We start from the raw sequence: 24,030 nt of genomic DNA, 5'->3' as shown, positions 1-24,030 counted from the left end.
CGCCAATCCGCCAATAGGGTGGTTTCCTATTTTTTTATTGCCTAAATCGAAATATTATTTCTCCTGGAGTACGTATTTTACGCCTTTAGATTTTTAGGTGACGGTTCTTTTTTCCGCGATTAAATGAAAAGTGGAAAATTCAAGCGCACGAAAACGCGACGGCTAAAATTGAATGCTGGGAAAACGCCGTGTGACGACATTCTGGTTCCCGCTGTCGCCGCGTGAGGTGACCTTGGGGCGAGGCTTTTAGCGGTGATACGACACAGGATGCTAGCAGGTAGCAGATTACCCTGCTGTCAGGTAGCGCTTGGCTCAAATAAGGATTGGTAATACCTTATCAAACGAAGGAATCTTTCCGACCATAGGCAGCTATAATTGGTGATTAGGTGATAGTTGAGACGTTTTCCTGAGCGCTGTGCCTCATGCATGCATTGGTAATCTCAGACGATGTAAAACTCCCATTTACTCGTATAGGAACTAGGTCCCTGTGACGTCATGTGGATTGGCATCGCATGGGCGCCAATCTGGCGTTTTTCAAATGCGGTTAAAATTGACCATTGCCATTTGTATAAACTGGGATTTCTTAAACCAAATAATGTGTATATTATGAATACACTAATGGTGGGTAACGAATCGCAATCAATGCCTTTCGTTTTCTTTGATGAAGGAAACTACCCAATTGCTGAATAAAGGGTTCCGACTACAATTCACCCTATATAAGCTCTAAATTTACTTATTTCATTATCGCCCCTCACGCCAAGAGCACATTCCCAGTGGGGTCTCACTGTAGTGAGGTACGTAGCTGATCACTGTCACCTATCTGTGACATTTCCAAGTATTCTTATATATCCTATTTAAGGTTGGCATTCACGTACGTGACCACTCCACGAAAGTTCCCGAGTAATTGTGACCCCTTAATATATTGCCAATTCAGCATTCCATTTTAGGATATCATTATCGGAGTAACCTCTTCCTGAAGAGGTATCCTTCTCCCAAAAATTCAACACCATACACTTTTCAAGACTTAATTATAAATTCCAAGCACTGAGCCATTCAATCGTGGCAGCCAAATCCATCTCCCAATACCATTGTCCATCAACTTCTCTGCAAATATAATCACATAATCTGCGAAGAGGTGGATTTTGCTCGTCACCGCGGTGGTAATGTCATTAATGTAAAGAAGGAACAAAAGAGAACCCATATCACCAGGGGCGCAGCTAGGAATTACAACTAAGGCCACCAAGGGTTAAGGGTTTAGGTGCAACTAACTCCGGGGTGTGTGGAGGTATGGTATACCTACCAGGATAAGCGGTAGGCGCGAGATTAATAAATTGCGGAATTTTAAAGATAAATTATTCAAAATGGTGAGTTTTGCGGCTTTCTGAGGGATATTTTATTAATCCTTACATTTGTTATTCGCAATATCCAAATATTTAATTGAAATGGATTAAACGTAAATATTCTACGAGCTCGGGGGAGGGGTTTTATCCCCCAACCCCTCCCCTCGCTGCCCTACATCATATCACTTCCTTCCGATATAACTGATGCAATTTGTACAGTGTCATAGCTAATTGTATCCATTACAACACTCTGCTCGCGATCTGTTATGACATTCTTGAACAAACCAATCACGTGTTTTCCTATACCGTATGCTTCCAACTTTAGAGACTGCTTTGATTGCGAAGCTAATTTATCATGAACATGGGCATAGGGTTTTACGGTGGCTTGTGTGTTTACTTTCTACTCCGTGGACAGGATTTGGAATCCCATTGGTGCGGAGAATTATCAGAGACTGCCCGATTCCTGCTTGCTTGGATTATAAAGATCAATTTCAGCCCAATCCTGCTTCCGTTGAATGGGACGATAAGCCATGGTCCCCTTGGTTCCATTCAATTTCAAGTGCCAGCGTCAGGTTCATCTCGGTCCCGCTTTCCATACTCTTTCTTCATGGCACAAATTACGAAAAAATAGTTTCCTAGGTTTCACAAGACCTCTCTTTTCTTAATCCGACCTGATCTTTCGTCAACAAACTTTGGCTACCTAAATGGCCCATTATATAGATCGAGCTGGAAATAATATTTTGCAGAAAATCAAAATGACTGATGTAGGCCTGCAATCACTAGGCTTTTGCCTATCTCCACCTAGAAATATAGGTGTGACGTTCGCTGTTTTCCGATCTTTAGGAACAATGTGTTATGTAATACTTTTTCAAAGAGAATCCTCAAGTAAGGCTGATTCCTCATCTGCCATCTCTCATGCTGATTCCTTAAATACTCAGATTGTAATTAGATCAGTACACGGAGATTTCTCTGGATTAAGGAGTCTGAGTTATTTTCCCAAACCTCTTGATGAAGTACAGATAGACGGCATTAGTATCGGTAGAGTCGAAGTAATGGGATTTATGTTTTCGTCGAGATATAAGTGAAGACTAGACGCTATGAAGAAGGAATGCAGACATTAGCTTTGTCTCGAATGCTGGCCATCTTACTCCCTTCTATATTTGTGACTGAAGAAACATTCACTATACCTCTGGATATCACTTTCCCTCATCCGGTAAGCCTTAGGATTGTATGAAAATATAACAGCATATAAATATAGGTAATAAAAAATGACCATAACGTTACCAAATGTACATAGCCGTCTATGTACGTACAAACGTACATAGATTGGTATCATTTTCCCATTAGGGGAAATAACAAATGACTAATTTGAAACATATTCTTATTCACAAACTAATGTAGGCATTAGCGCAACATATTTTATAAGAAAAATGTTGGTACTCAAGCTAATAATTTTCTTCAGGATAAAAAGCAAACACATATCAATCCTAGGTAGACTTGTCAGTAAATTTGATGAATTTCACATAGAACTCACAATAAGGGCACAAAGGCGACATGAGACTATCTGAGAAAAAGATATCTTTTTGGATATAAAATACATTTTTACATTTAAAAATAAAGAAAAGCTCGGAATAACTCACATGGCAAACAATAGTGTGAGAAAATTCTCAAATCAAGGTTATCATAGTGAGAAGACAACCAATGAAAGTATTAGGTTATCTGCAAATAAAATGGTGCCAACATTCCTGGAGGCAGTTGGGTCGCCCAAAAAACAGCCTGAAATACTCGAAACTAAAATTGTTGTTAAGTACCTCATCTTGATTCTTTTCTTCGGTGACTTGACGAGTAGGAGGCAGTATCCATTCCAATCTTTCTCCTAAGACTGCTCGCAAATGGTAATTAGGATTCACTACGAGTGTCAGTATATGCCAACATTACAGCCATCAATGAGTCCAGCCCACCAGATTCACTTATTTCCTTCAGATTGCGTTGAAAGAAGCAGCAAGAGAAAGAAAAAATACAGCATATTGGATGAATCTTTTTACTGACCAGAAAACTAATTAGCATTCAAAAAACAGCCTTTCATGATGAACCATAGAATGTTTGGCCATTTAAGTCAATTCTCTTCCGCTGTGATGCGATGAGGAGGACGAAGCAATGATTCCAATCTTTCGCCTAAGTCTACTAGGAAATTGGATTTTGGATTTGCTCAGGAACACAAAAAAATGACAAAATTACAGCCAGGTGACCAAATCAGCTACTTCCATTGGGATTGCAGCGAGAGAAGGAGTGATGAAGAAAACAATTCAGCTGCTACTGGAGCGGAGACAGCTTCAACAATTCTGCAAGGGGGTGGTCCTTCAGAAGTGAGGAGGATAAGAATCTGCACACACCTGCAGAGTATCTAAAATGACATGAGAGAGAAATGAAAAAAGGATATTAGTATGACAGAATCCTTAAGAACTTGATAGAGGAATGGTGTACCAAAATTGATAAAACCTGTTATTACTGACCTACAAACTATTTCACACTCAATCATCGATTCATTCAAGTATGTATGAGGATATTGCTATCCGAACACTCTGTACTTGCTTTTCTATATGTGCATTTTAGACACGTGTATTCCATTTATGTGTGAGGTTTGCATGGCATTTCGTCATATCAGTCTCAGCTTTCAGACGTTCCTCCATGATGGGTTTTACATAGGGGACAACAGTTTCTCCAGCCATCCTGCTGGCGCCTTCGGGTCAGAGGTGCCAATCTATCTAAACCAGTAGAAAGGGAACATGAACACGCCACGGAGAACAAGCAGTTCCGCCGCGCCGTCTCGGAGCACGTGTGGTCAGAACCCTGCCACACTGTGGATTTCGATGAGCTTAAATCCTGTGTAATGAAAGCTGTTACCTAGGTTAATCCCAGAAGCTATAAAGATAACTAAGCATCCTGATAACTGCAACAGAGAAGACGGCTACACATTAGCCAACACATGGAAAAGGGTCTTCTACATCAATGACCAATCAGAGCCCACCTGAGATCCAACCAATCAGAACCGACCTAATATCCCTAAATTTCCTATATAAGACGGCGAAATTTACGCATCACTAATTCCGATCTGAAGACGACAGCTAGATGACTGGATAAACTGTCTTGAACAACACAACGCGGAGGAATGCCCAAAAACCGTGACTCATATGTATTAAAGTTTTTCAGGAGGAAATGGTGAACCAATGAATTACCTGTTCCATGAAACCTGTTACCAGGAATCAAGTCCCAGTAGCAGTATCATGTAAGTAGTAATTTTGCTATAGCTAGTATATCTAGCTTGTAGCTCTTTAAATAGAAAAATAATTTTGTATTCAACTCTTTCAACACAGCAAGAAATTATGTGTCTCATTACACAACATATACATGTTTAGTCTGATGTACTGCAAGGAAATGAACAGGCGACAGGGAAGAACAGCAGTGTAAATTATTATGATGACCTAAAGTATCATTGAAAGGCGTGATAAGTACCTATTATATCTGTTTACAATAATTAAATTTTTATTTGCGTCAATAGGGTAGTTTCCTTCATCAAAGAAAACGAAATGCATCGATTGTGATTCCTTGCCCACCATTAGTGTATTCATAATGTACAAATTATTTGGTTTTAGAAATCCCAATTTAGACCAATGGAAACGGTCAATTTTATCCTCATTTGGAAAAGGCCAGATTGGTGCCAATGCGATTCTGTTCCACGTGACGTCACAGGGACCTAGTTTCTATACAAGTAGATAGGAGTTTTACATCGTCTGAGATTATTAATGCATGGATGAGGCACAGAGCTCAGGGAAACATCTCTTAATAATCACACATTAAAAATACCTAAGTTCGGAAAATTTCTGTCGTTTGATAGGGGAATAATAATCCTTATTTAAGCCAAGTGCTACCAGCTAGCAGGGTACTCGGCTACCTGCTAGCAGCCTGCGTCGTATCAGCGCTCAAGCCTCACCCCAAGGTCACTAAACAAGGCAGCAGGGGAACCAGAAATACGTCACACGGACTTTTTCCTATCATTCCTGCTTAGCTGTCGCATTTTCGCGCACTTGAAAATTTTCACTCTTCATTTTATCTCGAAAAATAGATATCGTCATTTAAAAATCTAAAAGTGTGAAATTCGTACTCCAGGAGTAATAATCTTTCCATTTGGGCAATAAAATAAAAATCGGAAACTACCCTATTTGGTACTAGAGATAAAGTATATGTTTTTGCAAAATATTTTGTTCAGGTAATTGTTGCTTAAAAGGCAGTGATCATTCATAAATTAATGGTAGCTGAACAAATTATTTCATATTAAGAGGTGGCAATGGTTCGATTCAATATCGTTAAGTACACCCCTGAATGAAAGTAAAAAATGATGTGCTTGAATATTGAAGAAATCATGAACATACTACTCTAATAAAAATAACGTACAGTAATTGGCACAGGTTGAATAATATGAAACGTAGGTATTAATACCTCTGAGATCAACGGTTGATAAACCACCATGAACAATATTTTTCTGTGCCAGACGGGAGCCTGGGATGGAGGCTACTTGCAACTCATCATCTTCACCTTGACCTTCAGAAGAAAAAAGCGGCAATGTCATTCACAAAAATCATTCTCGTTGGATGTAAATTATTGCAAGTAGAGGCAATCTTCATTGATTCAGGCAGGAATACATCCAACTGGTTCACAGGCGTATGATCCATTATCAATGGAGAAAATGGATCATTCCTTCGGATGTCTACCAATCTAAGAGAAAATGTAATGGAGAAATAATATACCATTGCTTTCAATGCAAAAAAAACAGATTGAATGTAAAAAAAACAAATACAAACAATTTTGAATGGATGATTTACAACAATAGGTACTTCTATCAAACAGAATATATGGGACCTGAAATTGAGTATGAAGCTTATTAAAAAATGGAAGTAACAAGAAAAATAAAATAGATCCCGCCCCAAACTAAGAGAAAAAAAGAAGAGAGAGTTTTAGAAGTAAGACAACATTGTAATGGTTGCTACGAGACGGAAGTGAAAGAAGGATATAATATTCTCATTTGCAAATTCTATTCCTTCCCTGACATTGTTACAGCTGAATCTGTATTTCTTTATAGTTTTTGCCCGATAGTAAAATTGTTCTACTTCCTCAAGTTTTGATGAATTACTATTTTTGAGCCTAAGATTTTTTGCATATAAAGTTTCTCAAAACAATATGACAAAGGTTGTTATATTAATTTATTTTATTTGTTTACATCGTCCAAAAAACAGCTCATTTTAGGCCTTTCACAACGGGGGAAATTCGTAACATGAAACGATGACTTTCACATGCAACCATGCCCAGGGTAGGGGCAACCTACCCGGGCAGGACTCAAACCCACGACCTTTGGTTTGGCAGGCGAGGACTTTAACCCACTCCCACCGAGATGGTCTGACGTTTGTGAAGATTCATTGTTGTTATTTTTTGCTATGCTTTTTTGGTGAAATGACTAGCAAATTAAGCGTTTAATTCTTCAAACTGCTTATAAATTTTACTCTGGCTGCCAAGTTGGCCGTGAGCTCTAGGATTGGGCTCCAAGTGTTTGCTGCACCACTTGTTACAGTAGTTTGACCAAAATTTGGTATTTGGTCAAACTGCTGTAACATATGGCACAAAGTTACATGTGAATGGGTGCCAATCTCTTTGTAAAGGGCATAAAAATTTTTTCCTACAAGTACATGACAGTCAACACTGAAATTTTTACAGAAGATGAAGGCTTGGTTTTTTACTGTAATTAAATGCATAGAACTAGATGTTGATAGAACTAATGATGCCATGTGACCCTGAAAAATGGAGACTGTTTACTAATCCCCCCCAATTCTATCTCCTTAGCATAAATGATCATCTTTTAGAACTTTGTACCTCTCAAAACCCTAATAAGAAATATAAATGCTAAAGAATCCTTTTCATTCCACCAAATGATAGCAAAATGATGAAAGTTGGAGGAAGGACTTCCCCCAAAAATGGTGGTTGATGATAGGAAACAGATGTCATATTTAGATTCAGTAGGTCATTTTGATCATATATTACCTGGCTACGTGCCTTGCACATGCAATGAGAAAAAAGGATAACATGCGTAATGTATTATTGAAATTCATTAAACATCAAGAATCATAAAATTAGGGAAATTAATTGGTCCGGTCAAGATTACCTTATCAACCAAATTTTCAAATGGACAATTAAGTATTGACTTTTGACCTTCAGTTTTCCACGATAGACGTGATCCAGTGTCTGGAAAGATACATCAAATTTCAAGAGGTTATTCCTCTTTTGCTATTTCTTCTATTTACTTGTTAATTCTTTTGAACGAAATACATAATTCCGTAAGGATGTTATCCGTATTTAACTATCAATGACTAAGATGTCATCAGCAGATTACCCCAAAATAAGCAATGACTATTAGATGGCTTTACATATATTGGCTATCTCAAACGCTGGTAGCAGAGAAGATTTTCAGTAAAACATGTGAGCTGAGCTGAGAAAGGGAGTTTCATTTCATTCTTTTCTTTCCCTGCCGTGTGCTCAGTGCTATTGCGGCATGTGACACAGGTAGATTCCCAGAGGGTAGGCGATAGGTCCCTGCAGAAGGGTAAACATTTTTGGCATGGCACTTTTACCACCGGTGTCATAATATTTTGGAAATTTGATATGATCATGCGCACGATGGAATTAAAAAATATGAAAAAATCAATAACCACTCCATTTCCTTCTTGGGGATGGATAATTACTTGCTATTTCCATCAGAAGGTGGTAAAATGCATGAACGAAATCAGAGGCAAAGTTCATCTGTAGTGGGTACATACACGTATCACATGAGGAAATTGTTCTCAGCAGGAAACAGCAAGGCTACAGGGAGAAAAAAAAGTATACCACATCATCTGCCATGAACATTGGTGTGGGTATTGAACTATTTGACACAAAACTTTCTTCCAGATGTAAATGTTCCTTATTGTATTCCTTTCGTAATTACTTTGGTACCAAATTATTACAACTTTCCATGCTTGTACCCAGAATCAAATCTAGGTGGGGGGGGGGGACTAGCTTTGGTTATTCAAGTTGTAACTTTTGTGAAGAGAAAAGGCTAATGAAGCCAAAGTTTTAAGGAAATTATGACAGCAATTGATTAGTTTTTATACTTATTTGTTAGAAAGAATAATGATGTTTATTTTATTTTCATGACTCCAGCTAATATTATTTTTCTTCAAAAGGAAAATTTGTTCATAACTTTTTTTTTAACTAAATTTTCGCTTCTGGGGTGGGGAGGGGGGCAGTTGCCTCCTTGCCCTCCACTGGGTATGCCCATTCAACATAAAAGTTCTCATTGTGAGGAAGGAACTGTTAGGACTGAGATTGAAAAACTGAATGGGTCCATCAGTGATGAAAATATACCTTAGACTGTGTAATTCTTTGATTCCATCCACATAGTCCTGGATTAGTTAGTCTTTGAATACATATTCGAATGCCTGTGCTTGAACACGTTGAGTGCTGATGCAAAGGCTTAAGTTAATCTGGAGTGAGTTCCAAATTATAGTCCCTGAGCCAGTGTATAGTTTTTGGGATTTTGGAATATGGAATATATACCTATATGTGTATGTGGAAAAATGACAATACGAACAAATCTCATACCGTTTTGATGATGTGCTGCAGGCCTGGGGCAGGTGTCATTCCCCTAATGTCGCAGCGGGATGAGTGGCCGCAGGTGTTATGGCTGAAAAAAAAAACAATTTAAATGATATTCATCATGAGTCAGCTTAAGATGAACTGCTCTACTTATAACACATGCTATTGCTCCTGGTTATTTCTTCAAGTAGAATGATAAAATGCATGTCATATTGGCCTTTTTAATGATGATAAGACATATATACCCTTGGAAATTGATAGGCACTTTGAGTGAATGTTTTTTGCATCCTGGGGCTGTTCAACCCTTAGGATACATATATAGGCACGTGCTTAGGGGCATCGCAGTCAAAGCGGCAAAGCCTTCTCTCAGGCAAGAAGCATAGATGTATACTGGAGGCACCTCGCAGGGCACTGCCGTGAGCAGGATTATTAATACCCCATATTAACAGTAAACAGCATTATGGAACCCACATAATTAGGGATGGGCCAATCCAGGATTTTTTTCGGATCCTTGATTTTCGGAGCTGGAACTTTCTGATCGGAAATTTTCGAATCCAGATGCGTTTTCAAATTACCTACGCTGAGATTCCCCCGATGAATGTTTGATCTCTTGGGAAGAGTCACAATATGTGCCATTCGTATCTTTCCTTTTTTATTTTCCATGGCTGAAATTCTCCTACGTAGCCTCTGCGAGAGTTTTCAAGCAAAACGGTTCATGAGTAACACAAGAATTGCATGCGACGTTGCAGTCGAAGAGAGATTCGGAACTCTTTCAAGCCTTGTTGGGAGTTGAATTCACTGAAGCTATTATTTAATATTTTGCATCTAGATCCTATGTCTTCTGCGACTTCGGATCCGATGTATCCGATGAAGGGCCATATCTGCGGATATTTGTATCTGATTCGACCATCCCTACACATAATACTATGTGGGTTCCGTCTGCCTGCAGTTGTCATCTTTGCTAGGGTTTTAAATGTACTAAGTTAGGATTACAGCAGAATGCATGCCAAAATAGATATTGAGGAATGAGCAGGGACATTTAGAAATAATGTCCACTTTTTGTCGCATGCCCTTCCACTTTGCTCTTGGTTATGCTGGTCGAGGCCCTTTCGTCAGTACAAGTGAGAGAGGGGAGGGGAGGCGGCAAAAAAAGTAGGTTACACTGTTTAATTGGGGTGGTATAATCCTTATTATAATAGCTGAAAGTACATATCTTAGTCTTGTAGTGCTCTAAAAGAGAGGGATGAATACTTTTTGTTAGAAAGTTTGATTCCATCCACATAGTCCTGGATTAGTTAGTCTTTGAATACATATTCGAATGCCTGTGCTTGAACACGTTGAGTGCTGATGCAAAGGCTTAAGTTAATCTGGAGTGAGTTCCAAATTATAGTCCCTGAGCCAGTGTATAATTTTTGGGATTTTGGAATATGGAATATATACCTATATGTGTATGTGGAAAAATGACAATACGAACAAATCTCATACCGTTTTGATGATGTGCTGCAGGCCTGGGGCAGGTGTCATTCCCCTAATGTCGCAGCGGGATGAGTGGCCGCAGGTGTTATGGCTGAAAAAAAAAACAATTTAAATGATATTCATCATGAGTCAGCTTAAGATGAACTGCTCTACTTATAACACATGCTATTGCTCCTGGTTATTTCTTCAAGTAGAATGATAAAATGCATGTCATATTGGCCTTTTTAATGATGATAAGACATATATACCCTTGGAAATTGATAGGCACTTTGAGTGAATGTTTTTTGCATCCTGGGGCTGTTCAACCCTTAGGATACATATATAGGCACGTGCTTAGGGGCATCGCAGTCAAAGCGGCAAAGCCTTCTCTCAGGCAAGAAGCATAGATGTATACTGGAGGCACCTCGCAGGGCACTGCCGTGAGCAGGATTATTAATACCCCATATTAACAGTAAACAGCATTATGGAACCCACATAATTAGGGATGGGCCAATCCAGGATTTTTTTCGGATCCTTGATTTTCGGAGCTGGAACTTTCTGATCGGAAATTTTCGAATCCAGATGCGTTTTCAAATTACCTACGCTGAGATTCCCCCGATGAATGTTTGATCTCTTGGGAAGAGTCACAATATGTGCCATTCGTATCTTTCCTTTTTTATTTTCCATGGCTGAAATTCTCCTACGTAGCCTCTGCGAGAGTTTTCAAGCAAAACGGTTCATGAGTAACACAAGAATTGCATGCGACGTTGCAGTCGAAGAGAGATTCGGAACTCTTTCAAGCCTTGTTGGGAGTTGAATTCACTGAAGCTATTATTTAATATTTTGCATCTAGATCCTATGTCTTCTGCGACTTCGGATCCGATGTATCCGATGAAGGGCCATATCTGCGGATATTTGTATCTGATTCGACCATCCCTACACATAATACTATGTGGGTTCCGTCTGCCTGCAGTTGTCATCTTTGCTAGGGTTTTAAATGTACTAAGTTAGGATTACAGCAGAATGCATGCCAAAATAGATATTGAGGAATGAGCAGGGACATTTAGAAATAATGTCCACTTTTTGTCGCATGCCCTTCCACTTTGCTCTTGGTTATGCTGGTCGAGGCCCTTTCGTCAGTACAAGTGAGAGAGGGGAGGGGAGGCGGCAAAAAAAGTAGGTTACACTGTTTAATTGGGGTGGTATAATCCTTATTATAATAGCTGAAAGTACATATCTTAGTCTTGTAGTGCTCTAAAAGAGAGGGATGAATACTTTTTGTTAGAAAAAAGCTGCAACAATTAAAAATGAGAAGAGAGTAAGGTTCCCTTACCTTTGGGTGGTTGGCCGCCCATGTAGCAGGGAGTTGGCCCAGGTGTTAGCCCTGAAGTAGTGAATATACATGATTGAAGATAGACCTCATTTACTGATTTAAGTTAAAACTCTATCATATATTAACATTAAAGAAAATGTCACTCAAAAACTAATAATATGTGCGTTGACTGTAATTACATTTGTCATTAAGGATTTTCATAGGCTGTTCACAGATATACGTTCTTGCCATTAAAAATATGTTTTTTTGTGTATTAATTCATTTTAGCAGGTTAAATTAGCAGGAAAGATAACTAAATAATTTCTTAGAAAGAGGTTATTTTCAAAAGTTTTCATTTTATCTAGTGTATGTGTCGACCTGAGGGTGGCGGGCTATAGTCACAAAGGATCTAAAATATATCCACCATTGCAGTGGCGCAGCGAGGGGGTGGGTTTTGGGGAATAAAACGCCCCAGGGCTCAGAAATTTTTTAAAAGTTTAATCCATTTTACTTAAATGGATTACCATTACTTACAGAATAGTGTCAATATTAATAAAACATCCCTCCGAAAACCGTAAAACTCACCATTTTGAACCATTTATATCGAAAATTTTCTGAAGGAGTGCCCCGCACCTCATACCTTACCCAGGCGGGTATTCCACAGCCCCAGAAACCCCAGTATTAGTTGTGCCCATAAACCCCCTCTAGCCTTAAGTCCTAGCTGCGCCCCTGCACCATTGCAACAACGGAGAAAAAATACGTAGCCGAAAGGCAATATGGATAGTAAAATTTTATGCAAGTATTTGGGGGAGGGTTCTTGACCCCCTCCTTCACTTACCTCATGAGGTGGGACTTCGGACTTCACCGCGGGCCATGGGTGGTGATGTTTTTACCGGTCACCTCCAGGACCGACCCGCGGCGGTCTCTGCTCCAGGGCCTGGAGGTCTAGGTGTATTAGCAGATGTTCAATGATCGCCTTCAGCCGGTCAATCTCCGCTACGAGGTCCTCGATATCTCGCCTCAATATCTCCATTTCTCGGAGCATTGACCGGTGGAGGCGATCGTTTGGCCCTGGATGGTCCTGCACCTCACTACTCCCCCTGGCAGGGCCCTCATCTTGATCTTGTTCTTCTCCCGGAGGAGGAGGTGAGGCGGGCGAAGGTGGTGTGCCCGCCTCCGGGGGCACAGGGGACGTGGATGTTGGTGGTTCACTTGTGTTGTCCACTGCTTCCACGCCCGCCCCCGGAGTCACCGTCTCCTCCGGGCAAGGGCCCTCGGCGGCCGGACCCTCCTCCTCATCCCGCCGCTGTGTCCTTCGGCAGCAACATCCTATCACGGAAAAGAGGAAAGAAAATCATAGACAGATACCTAGTCTATGTTCGCTATACCAGTTACCAGTTCGCTCACATAGCACAAGGTTTGTTATACTCTTATTTTTCCGTAACGCTCATCCCGACAGACGGCATGCATCGAGGATTTTCTTCTAATATCCTCCGTGGGAATGCAGACGAAAATTTTTCTGGGGTGTTATTGCGCAGAGGAACAATGCACCACATGTAATTTTTCCTTCTTTCAGCCATGTTGTCCTTTAAACGCAACGTGGCTCTTCCAAACCTGAAGTTACGACGTTACTGAGCTTGGACTCCTACTGAATTATGACGTCACGGCGTAAGATTAGTGGGAGCGGTATATTTTAGCCCGCGAAAGTCGGGAGACTCTTGGGATTAATATTCTAGTGAATAAACTGAATTTTAAGCGGAAAAAGTATATTGCGGTACCAAGTGTTTACTGTAGTAATTCAGCACACTGTCTATAAAAAGTATGCAATTTCACTCTAATGAGGTTGGAAAACGATTATTCACAAAATTTTAAGCACGGCTATCTGATGTTTATTTGAACCTACAGAATACTGATTACGTTTCGGTCGAAAACGAACCAATTTTTAATACAGAGGCTTGGAGGCAAGCGCTCCCTATCAGGGGTGCAGCTATGAATTAAAGCTGGGGGAGGTTAAGGTGCAACTAATACCAGGGTGTGTTGGGTATGGTATACCCACCAGGATAAGCGGTAAGTGCGAGATTAATAAATTGCAAAATTTAATAATAAATGGTTTAAAATGGTGAGTTATACGGCTTTCTGAGGGGTATTCTATTAATCTCTACGCTATTCTATTGGTAATCTATCTTATATATATAAAAGAAAGTCGAAAATCGTGTTAGTTAGAACACTTATAACTCGAGAACGGCTGCACCGATTTCAATGAGATTTGTTTCTTTGGATTCGTCTCAGGCGGGGTTAACATATAAGCCATTAAAAAAAGGATAATTTCACAAAAAAAATTCATCTCTTTCCTATGGACATGCTTTTAGGAGTTATAGTAACACAACAATTGATAAGTCGGTCAAAACTATAAATTAAATAATTTGTTTTGTTTTCACCACTTTAATAACTGAATTTAGTAACAATATAACATTTTAATTACTAAATATATTCAAAATATTAATTAAATTGAAATTACATTTTAAAAATTTAATTCGAGCTGATTGTAAGCCCAGCCGTGGCCCAGCTCGAGTTGACACTTCACTACCGTGTTTGTAAACAAATCTCCAAGCAATTGTTGACAAACGGTAATGTCCGTGTTCCGAATCAAAGATGGTTGATTTAGCGAGCAAGAACGAAGATGTGGATGACTAAAACGAGGTAAATTCATATAGTTCGTACTCTGCATGGATTCGAATCTTTTAAATGTGTAACAAACGAAGACGAAATCACCAACTATCTATCTGAATATTTTAAGTCCTTGGACGTAACCTGGCTTACCAAGGCACGATTTACAGAAAAATTTAGTTTCTGTGCTCATGATCTTTCGAAGCCTAAACCAACCATAACTATCCAACGGAACGTGTGTGATCATTAAAAAATTGGTGATGAATGTGATTCACGCAACTTTACTCAAAGGAAAATTCAAACGTTAGGAAGTCCTCATTCCGTAGATTCCATGATCTCAACTCATATGCCCTTTTGAGCTAAAACGTATCCAATTTCAAATTCGTTATGCATTCGTGATAACGATTAAAAAATTGCATGGTCATTCTTTCAGTTTTTGTGTTGTTTGTGATCATGTGCTAATGAAAACCCATGATTTTCTCATGGTCAATTTAGCGTGCTATGTTCACGAGTCGATAAACCATCCTCTGTATTTCTTCCTTCGCTTCAAGTGCGTAGCTAGGATAGGGGGTTTTGGGCGCAGCTAATACCACGGGTCCTTAGGGTATAGAAAACTCGCTAAGGTAAGCGGGAAGTGTGGGGGCACTTCCCCCAGACATTTTTTAAGATAAATGGTTCAAAATAGTGGGTTTTGTGGCTGTGTGAATAGTTAAATATGTTTTGTTTGTTAGTCATCCGTCCCCCAAATATTAATAACAAAATCTTTCATAAAAAAATTCTCTAAGCTCTTGGGGGGGGTTTATCCCCCAAAACCTCCCCTCGCTGCGTCACTGCTTTGCTTCGCTATATTTATTTAGCTTCATCCGCTTCATCTTGCGCCTGATAACAAAACAAAAACTGTTGTTTCTCAGAAGGTGCTTGACGCAAGACATTAAACCCGAATGTGTAGGGCTCACCGTGGTGCGTTTACGCATGCAGTACGTTTACGCAGTGCATTTTTTCCAAATAGAGATACTAAAACTGGCGCGCCTTAAGTCATTTAATGCGAATGCTGCTTCATAGGGGCTTTTCTTGCACGATTTTGAGCATCAGTCAAGCATCGGTCTGGGGTTGTGTCAACCTGCCCTCTGAAAGGGCCAAGTGTATGCAACAGAATTGGACCTAAAAACATTTTTTTACAGCTAATAACGCAAATAGCCAACAACTGAATGCGTATAATTTTTATTTCATGAACTGCTTTATTAAACCACAATGCCCAAAATTTCTTAAGCCAAAACGTAAGAAAATTTGTTGAAAAAAATCCGCGTAAACGTCCTTCGATCCACCCCATGTAGATTCAATAAAGAAAATGTCTTTCTGACAAGCAATTTTGGTACTCATTTACGTAGTTTTATTGAATTTGTATCCTTATTTTATTATAATAAATTAAACATGATTAAAAACGATACAGCCGCTCTTGATTTATAAATGGTGTAAGTAAACTGTAAGTTCATTGATTGTTAGGCGGTACGAAGTTCGCCGGGTCAGCTAGTATCAATACAATTTAGTAAAACGTATTAAACTTAAAAATTTCTGTGAGCTATTGGGGGGGGGGGGCGTTTATCCCTCAAAACCCCTCCCCCCTCGCTGCCTCACTGCTCTGTATAGTCATCAGTTTGCCCTGTTTTTAGATGCTTTGGAGGCATTGCGATCTCAGAAAGGGAAGCATTCCAAGTCATGAATCGCCCAGAGCTTCCAGCAAACAGGGCATCTAGTAAGGTTCTCAAGTCTCTATCACACCAATTGTGCGAAAAATCCAATGAGACACAAAAACCGTCATTCACCGCTTGACCGGGTTTCGAGCCAGGATCCTCCGATATCCGTTCCAGTACATGCTTTAGCCGGTTGAGCTACCGACGTGTTATTCCCACTTTTGGATATTTCCTTATACTCTACCGGGCAAGGTGGTATGGACTGCTGAGCATTCGATATGCCACAAGCAGTCCAAATCGTCCGCACGGGGCCTTCCTCTCCGGTTGAGGCGCACACTTTGGTCCTCTTGTGATTTCATATGCTAAGGAGTCCTTGTCCGCCTTTGTCTACAAATATGACGCCTTGGTAGCATTATTTGAACAACGAGCAATTATGAACAACGCATTATTCGATCGGAAATCCTGCTTTGAATCCTAGCCGAGGCGAACGATTTTTTTCTCCATGGATTTTTCGCACAATTTTTGTATTGCGAGTGACTCCCATCAAGTTATCTCCGTGTAAGTCCTGGTATACTTAATCTCCCTTGTACCCTTGGGATGCGAAGTACCTTATACCTGCGTCACATGTGAATCAGACTTATGACTATTCCAGGCAGCGGCGCAGCGAGGGGGGGGGGGTTTCGGGGGATAAAATCCCCCCCAGAACACAGAGGAATATTGAAGTTTAATCCATTTTACTTATTCGAATCGGTATTTCTTACCAAATAGTGTTAGGATTAATCAAATATCGCTCAGAAAACCGTAAAACTCGCCATTTTGAACCATTATTCTTAATTATTTTCTGGAGGAGGGCCCCCGCATCTCCCCTGCAACTCCTGCTTACACTATTGGGTATGCAATACCTCCACACCCGTATGTGTTAGTTGCGCCTAAAACCCCCCCTAGCCTTAATTCCTAGCTGCGCCCCTGAATGCAGGCTATAATAAATTATCTAAATTATAAAATTTATTCCCCTCACAATGTTATTTATGTTAAAATATTTCTTGGAGTGTAGGTGTGTAATAGCCAACGTTTCTTTTTACTTAAAACCATCATCAGGGCTTAACTTTGTACATTATATAATTTATCTATAAATATAATAATAATATGATATCAATAATATATCAATATCAATAAATATGTACACAATTAAGTTCTGAAGATGGTTTTAAATAAACACTAACATTGGCTATAACTTTTTTGCATAACATACGTTCACCTAAACTCCAAAAATTACTTTCACAAGTATTAAATGAAGTCAAAATAAGGAAAAAAATAAATAATGTTATTTAAAAAAATAATAGAATAAATTTCAAAGTACCGTGATGATTAAATTTATATTGCTCCCCTAAAGAGGGGCTAATATGGCCATACGGGAATGTAAAACTAATCGTTACCGTTATTCAAGCTACATTGTCTCGTACAGTATCATGGCTTTATTTTGAAATGATTGGGAAGGTGTTTGCAAAGGAATGTTTTAGTCACACCTCTCTTCGAACGGAGAAAAATTCCATGAAAACGCCCAAAAAATTAACTTGCATCCATCGCTTAGAGGACATGTTCGATTGATAATAAAATAAATCTTCATGTCTTCGTATTTTGACTTCGACGAAAGAATTGAATGTAACGGATTTGCTAGAGGCCTACCGGAAATAAAATCGATTAATAAGCAACGACTACGGTAAATTTATTCCGTCAGGAAAATTTGACGCAAGGAAATGACACCTTCATACGTGGCATTAGTAATCTATTCCTATAGAGAAATCGTCCCGAATACCAAGGAAAATGCAAATGTCCTCGACGTAAAAGGATTTTTAAGAGAACAGACCAGAGTTGCTAAGCAGGTCTTTCCGTAGGATGTATTTTATCAAAAAATTAAAAAAATACTCATTCTCAAAGGCGTATTTCACGATATGATAATGTTCAGAAGTTGTTCTGGTACTTACGTAGAGCGTTTCCCATTTTATCCTCGTCTTATCTTTTTATCCTTCGTTTTATCCTCGTAAGCGTCTCCTTTCGTCTTCTCTACGAAGCGGTGATAGCAGTGTAAATTCTGCATACCTAGCAACGCGCGGCTATCGGCTTCTGAGAGCATTGTTGTGAGGTAATGCTTAGGACTATGCATTTTTATTCGAAGAATTTCATCACGAATTTACTTTTAGGGCATATAATTAATAAAGTGTTGTATTCTTAAGTTAGTATATGTATTTTCACTGCATCATACTACATGGAGTAGCGGTGGCAGAAGATTTTTTCCTTTAAAATGCTTTTGGCTAAAAATGCCACGGATTAGAAGGAATTAATTTTTTATCCTTGTTAAATTAATCGTAATATATTTTGTGCGCTGCATATTCGGCTTCAATTATTTACCAACTTTTAATTTATTTGTCCATACCCTCAATTTAGTTTACAATTTAAATAGTCTAAGTAAGATTTATAACGCGGAAGAAAAAAAAGCATGCAAAAATTTAGGCGTTTAATAACATAAATTACACATACATGTTATTTGGTTTTAGAAATCCCAGTTTAGACGAATATTAATTGTCAATTTTAATTTCATGTGAAAAAAGCCAGATTGCAGCCATACTATGCCACTTTACGTTACGTCGCAAGGTCCGAGATGCTATACGAGTAGTCAGGAATTTTACATCGTCTGAGATTACCAATTCATGCATGTGGCACAGAGCCCAGAGAAACATCTCTTTATATTCACCTATTTTAACCCTATGTTTAGAAAGTTTCCTTCGTTTGATAGGATATTAATAATTCCTATCTAAGCCAAGCGATACCTGCTAGAATGGTACTCTGCTACCTGCTAGAAGCCTTATCGTCGCGGCGTTCATAGCCTCGTACCAAGTTGGATTCACCCGACGACAGCCGGATCCAGAATGAAGTCACACGGGCTACTCACACCATTCATGTTTAGCCGTCGCATTTTCGCACGCTTGAAATTTTTCTCCTTTCATTTAATCGCGAAAAATAGATATTATCATTTAAAATTTTAAAATCGTGAAATACGTACTCCAGGTGTAATAGTGTATCGATTTAGGCAATGTAAAAAATAGGAAACCACCCTATTATTACCAAACTTAGGGCATATTTTACACGCTTTCGGTATGTTATAATCCAGTAGTAGATCCAGAGAGGGGATGTGGGGGGTTTAGTCCCACCCTCCTTGGGTATCCAATTTACTCTAGATAGAATAAGGTAGTTTCCTTCATCAAAGAAAACAAAAGGATTGATAGCGATTCGTTACCCACCATTAGTGCATTCATAATATACAAACTATTTGGTTCTAGAAATACCGGTTTAGACGAATGGCAATGGTCAATTTTATCCTTATTTGAAAAAGGGCAGGCTGGCGCCCATGCGATGTCACTCCATGTGACGTCACAGGGATCTAGCTTCTATACGAGCAGATAGGAGTTTTACATCGTCTGAGATTGCCAGTGCATGCATGAGCCACAGAGCTCAGGAAAACATGCCTTAATAATCACCTATTAAAACTGGCTAAGGTCGGAAAGTTTTCTTCGTTTCATAAGGTATTAATAATTCTTATTTAAGCCAAGCGCTACCAGATAGCTGGGTACAAGGCTACCTGCTAGCATCCTCGTCGTATTAGCGCTCAAGGCCTCACCTCATGGTCGCTTCACTTGCGGCAACGGGAACCAGAAATACGTCACACGGAGTTTTCCCATCATTCATACTTAGCCGTCGCGTTTTCGTTGCGCTTCAAAATTCTCACTTTTCATTTAATCGCGAAAATAGATATCGTAATCGTAAATCTATAAGCGTGAAATACGTACTCCAGCAAATAATAATCTTTCGATTTGGGCCTGAAAAAAATAGTAAACCACCCTATTGTAATCTCAGCTCCCCCCCCTCCCTTGTCCCTATCCTGGATTCGCCACTAGTTAACAGGACATTCTTGAAGTAATCTGGAACCTACTGAAATTCAGGTATTTCATGATGTACCTAAGCATGTACGCATCAAAAAAACTCAAACTCTACATTCAACAACTATATTTAAGTACAGGTTTACCTCACTTAGCTCCATAGATATGTTCCTGAAAAGTATCATGCTAAGCGAAATATGAGTTAAGCCCCAAGAAGAAAGTTCCGTCATCGATCTTTTTCCCGATGACATTTAGCTTCGCATCGATCGCGCTAAATTTTAACATAATCATATATGCTTGAACACGGCCTTAAATTGATTTGAATCAGTTGGTTTTTGGGTAACAAGACGATTATCACCTCAATCCTCGAATGTGGTCTTCAGATTTTCCCGCATCGACTTAACCGTCTTGCATTCCACGACCGTCCTCTTCGGATCTTGCTCAAGTAATAAATAGATCTTCGCTCTCGTTTTAGTTTTCCTGCTCTGATGTTTAGGCGCCTCCGCTGTTACTTCATTAAACACATAGTTTATTTATTTATTTCCACGGATAATATATGATATGATGATAATATAACGGATCGCCCAGGTAAGTAATGAGGGGGAAAAACTGACAATGAGAATAGGGGGAGAGAGTCTTCTGAAAACCTTCAGAAGTGGATGGGACAACTTAATGGGATCTGAATCTCGTAAAATAACTAATGCTGCCGTAAAGGCGTTGTCGCCGTAAAATAAACAATGCCGACGATTTCCAGGTTTGGCCTCTTCATTGTAAAGTGCGCAACCGACCGTACAGTCTGGTTGATTAACAGCAATAACTCCCCACATGCCGCAAGACGCGATGCCTTTTATACACGATTCGGCGTCGCTCTCGCAGCTCCGCGTCCTCGGCGACCGCTGCTTTTCTGTGATTGTAGTTAAATAGGGCCTCCGCGCGAACCCGCCATACCTCACCTTTCCAAAAAAATGGCCAAATGAAACAGGGAAGGGGAAACAGGTCTAAGGGATCATGATCTCTTCGAGAGACGCACAAGTCGTCCGTATCTCGTCCTGACTAATCCCGTCTCTGGTGGGTTGTGGCTCTCCAATGTGGTATCGAGGTCTGAGAACATTGACTCGCAATAAACCGAAGTTCGCGGCTGACGCTCTGCTAAGGTCATCGCCACCCGATTCCTCCTGATGACTCCGTCTCAATGAGATAGGACTGGGGATGGCCCGACTCCCGGCAACCGTTCCATACTCCCGACCAGGGGGGTGTTTCAGAGTCTCCCTTTCCGAGCGGATCGGGAGACTTGACGCGGATTCTGCGTCACTTACTATCGGCCAGGCAATCCGTGCGTTTCAGACTGGCTTCCTATCGACCCAAGGCCGGCTTTCCTATCGGATAGAAGTCGAGTGGGCTAGAGGTGCCGGAAACTCATTCCCGTGGCGAGTGGAGATATGTTATATTGCTGTTTTTTATTAAGTATTTGGCTATTATAAAATCATACCACTTTATTTCATGAGTGCTGATATATGCGGATATTCTGATAGAGTAATATAAGTGCAAGTGACTTTAATTCTCGTGCAAATTAGGCGATAAATAGGCAGACTGTATCATTGACGGTACAAGTTCGTTTGCGTTGTTATTTGGACGAGTAATTTGGCAAAAAGAACGTGAAACAAGTTGGAATGCATGGCGTAACGACTTACAAATATGCAGGTAGCATAATGCATTGAATACGTGTCCGTGGGTTAGGAAGTATAACAATTTGTATAGTTTGAAATGATTGTGTGTGTGGCTTGACATCGTAGTCACATCGAAATTAGACGTGGTTATGTACCTAATTCAGCTGATTACGTGGTACATGGTTTCAGTACATTCCATGTACATTCTATATATTCATTTTAATATGAAATACTAGTTCAAGCATAACGGGAATAGCCACGATAACAACTATACCGAAGCTCCCTCATACCATCCTTCTATTTATATGTTACAAATTTCGGCCTTATTGTAACAATAGACGGTGGCGCAGCGGGTTAAGGCAGTATGCAGCGAGGTAAAGGTTATAGGTTCGATTCCCTTTTGCAGCGAATATTTTTTTCTTTGTGGAATTATCGCTCACTGAAATATAATTTAGAAGATGTATTTCAAGTTGCATCAGTAGCAACAATTTGTCATTTTCGTACCAAATAAAATGGTGTTATAGAAATAACCGAGAACGTGCAAAACAGATAACAAACTAACAAAATTATTTTGCGTTATTTTAACGTACATAACTCGAGCCATTACTATTAATGTACACTATTCAACCTAATGTAATCGCTATATTTTCTTCCAGCGTACCTCCACTTTCACGGAAAATTTTTAAGACGTTTACGGCATATCATGAAGGCCATAACATTATTTATGATGGTCAATATTCATATTTAATTGAGATACTGAATGAAAATATGACAATTTGGTTAAACAATTGAGTAAGTAAACCATATGTTGTTGGAAAAAATTATGGATTTCGTGATTGCCTGTAATTTAGTTCTTAAGAACAATCAACTATGCTCTCACGAGAATGACAGAACAAACTCGTTCAAAATTTTCCTTCATTCCCGTAATTTGCTCAAAACGACAGGGTATTAGGTTAAAAAAACTACATACGAACAATTCTAAAATAATTTTACCCGGCAACAACGTCAATTATGTGACAATGTATCAATTAGCACTTATTTATGCCCGTACATACCTTTCGCCTCCCTTGTCAAGTATCAAATCTTGCGGGAGGTTATTTTCGCTGCTCACTTGTCACTTGAAAATTGTGACGTTTTCTCGTTTCCCGGAGGAGGATGACTGTTGACGTCATACCAAAAGCGGAACGCTTTCCGATAGTATGTGTGAAACGCACGGAAGACGAGCGTAGGATAGGTTCCCGATCGACTCGGAATGAATCCGTTTCCGACGCCGCCAATCCTACGAGACTCTGAAACACCCCCCAGGGCCCTTATATATACGGGCCATGCTCCCGACGATCTCTCACCCGAACGGTGGCTCCCGCAGGCATTAGGGGTAGTTCTTTTGACCGGTGTCGTCGGTCGTAGTTCGTCTATTCTATCTCCAAGATGACCTTATTCTGATTCCGTAGGGCCGTAAGGCTGGGCCATTTGGGTTTCAACTTCCTGGGATGAAATGGCAAAATTATTCTCAGCTTTCGTCCCAATAGCTGTGGTCGTTTTCACGCGGTAGCTGCTTTTCAATTTGAGCAACCGACTTCGTTCTGCAAACTGCTGCCGAATGTCCTTTCATTTTACAAAGAGCGCACGCAGATTGACGTCGTGCGAAAGCGTGCTGCGGTGTTTTCCCGCACCGTGCACATTTACGGCCACTCACCTTAATTGGTCGGGTGAGGCTGCTCGTCACTGCCGGGCGGCATTTCGGGCAGTCAGACAAGTGTGTAGGAGTCTATCCATCCCATTGTACTGGCCATTGCATACATTGAGTGTTGGGCTTTATGGTCATGAGGAAAGAGGACGAGGGAGGACTGACGGTGGTTGTCATGTGTGTGTGGATGAGAACGGAGTTAGGTGAGATGGATGAAGAGGAAAACGAATGAGGACGTGCTACTCAGGGTGAGTGAGATAAAAAAAACTTCAGGGGTAGTTAGAAAGATAGATAGAAAAATATTTATTGTGCAGGAAAAATTCCGTAAGAACAAAAGTATTATTAAATTACACAAATATAAGTTGAATTTTGCTATCACATTACATTAAATACAATATAAATTATTGCAATGATAAATAATTACAATAATTTTCCATTTTATGACATTTAACTGATCATAGTAAATGCTCGAAATATAATAAAATGGCAAATTGAGCTATTTTCCAAGAGGTATTTTATACAAACACAAAGAAAAAGTCACATATTCTTAACGCTTTGCATATGGATGCAGAGAATTCTCATCATTTTTTTTTCGA

General features: G+C 39.7%; 1 long non-coding RNA gene across 1 annotated transcript; it reads right to left on the bottom strand.

The window, feature by feature from the left end:
* Window positions 1-3,376: 3,376 nt before the first annotated feature.
* On the bottom strand, window positions 3,377-9,110 carry LOC124160353. Its single transcript, XR_006865144.1, has 3 exons — window positions 9,027-9,110; window positions 5,838-6,113; window positions 3,377-3,744 (listed from the first exon to the last, which is right to left on the bottom strand). It is a non-coding gene; the product is annotated as an uncharacterized LOC124160353 (long non-coding RNA).
* Between the last annotated feature and the right edge of the window lie 14,920 nt (window positions 9,111-24,030).

This window comes from Ischnura elegans, chromosome 6, assembly GCF_921293095.1.
Source record: "Ischnura elegans chromosome 6, ioIscEleg1.1, whole genome shotgun sequence".
NCBI classification, from domain to species: Eukaryota; Metazoa; Arthropoda; class Insecta; order Odonata; family Coenagrionidae; genus Ischnura; species Ischnura elegans.
The sequence above is the reverse complement of the archived record's forward strand: the minus strand, read 5'-3'. Positions and strand labels throughout refer to the sequence as shown.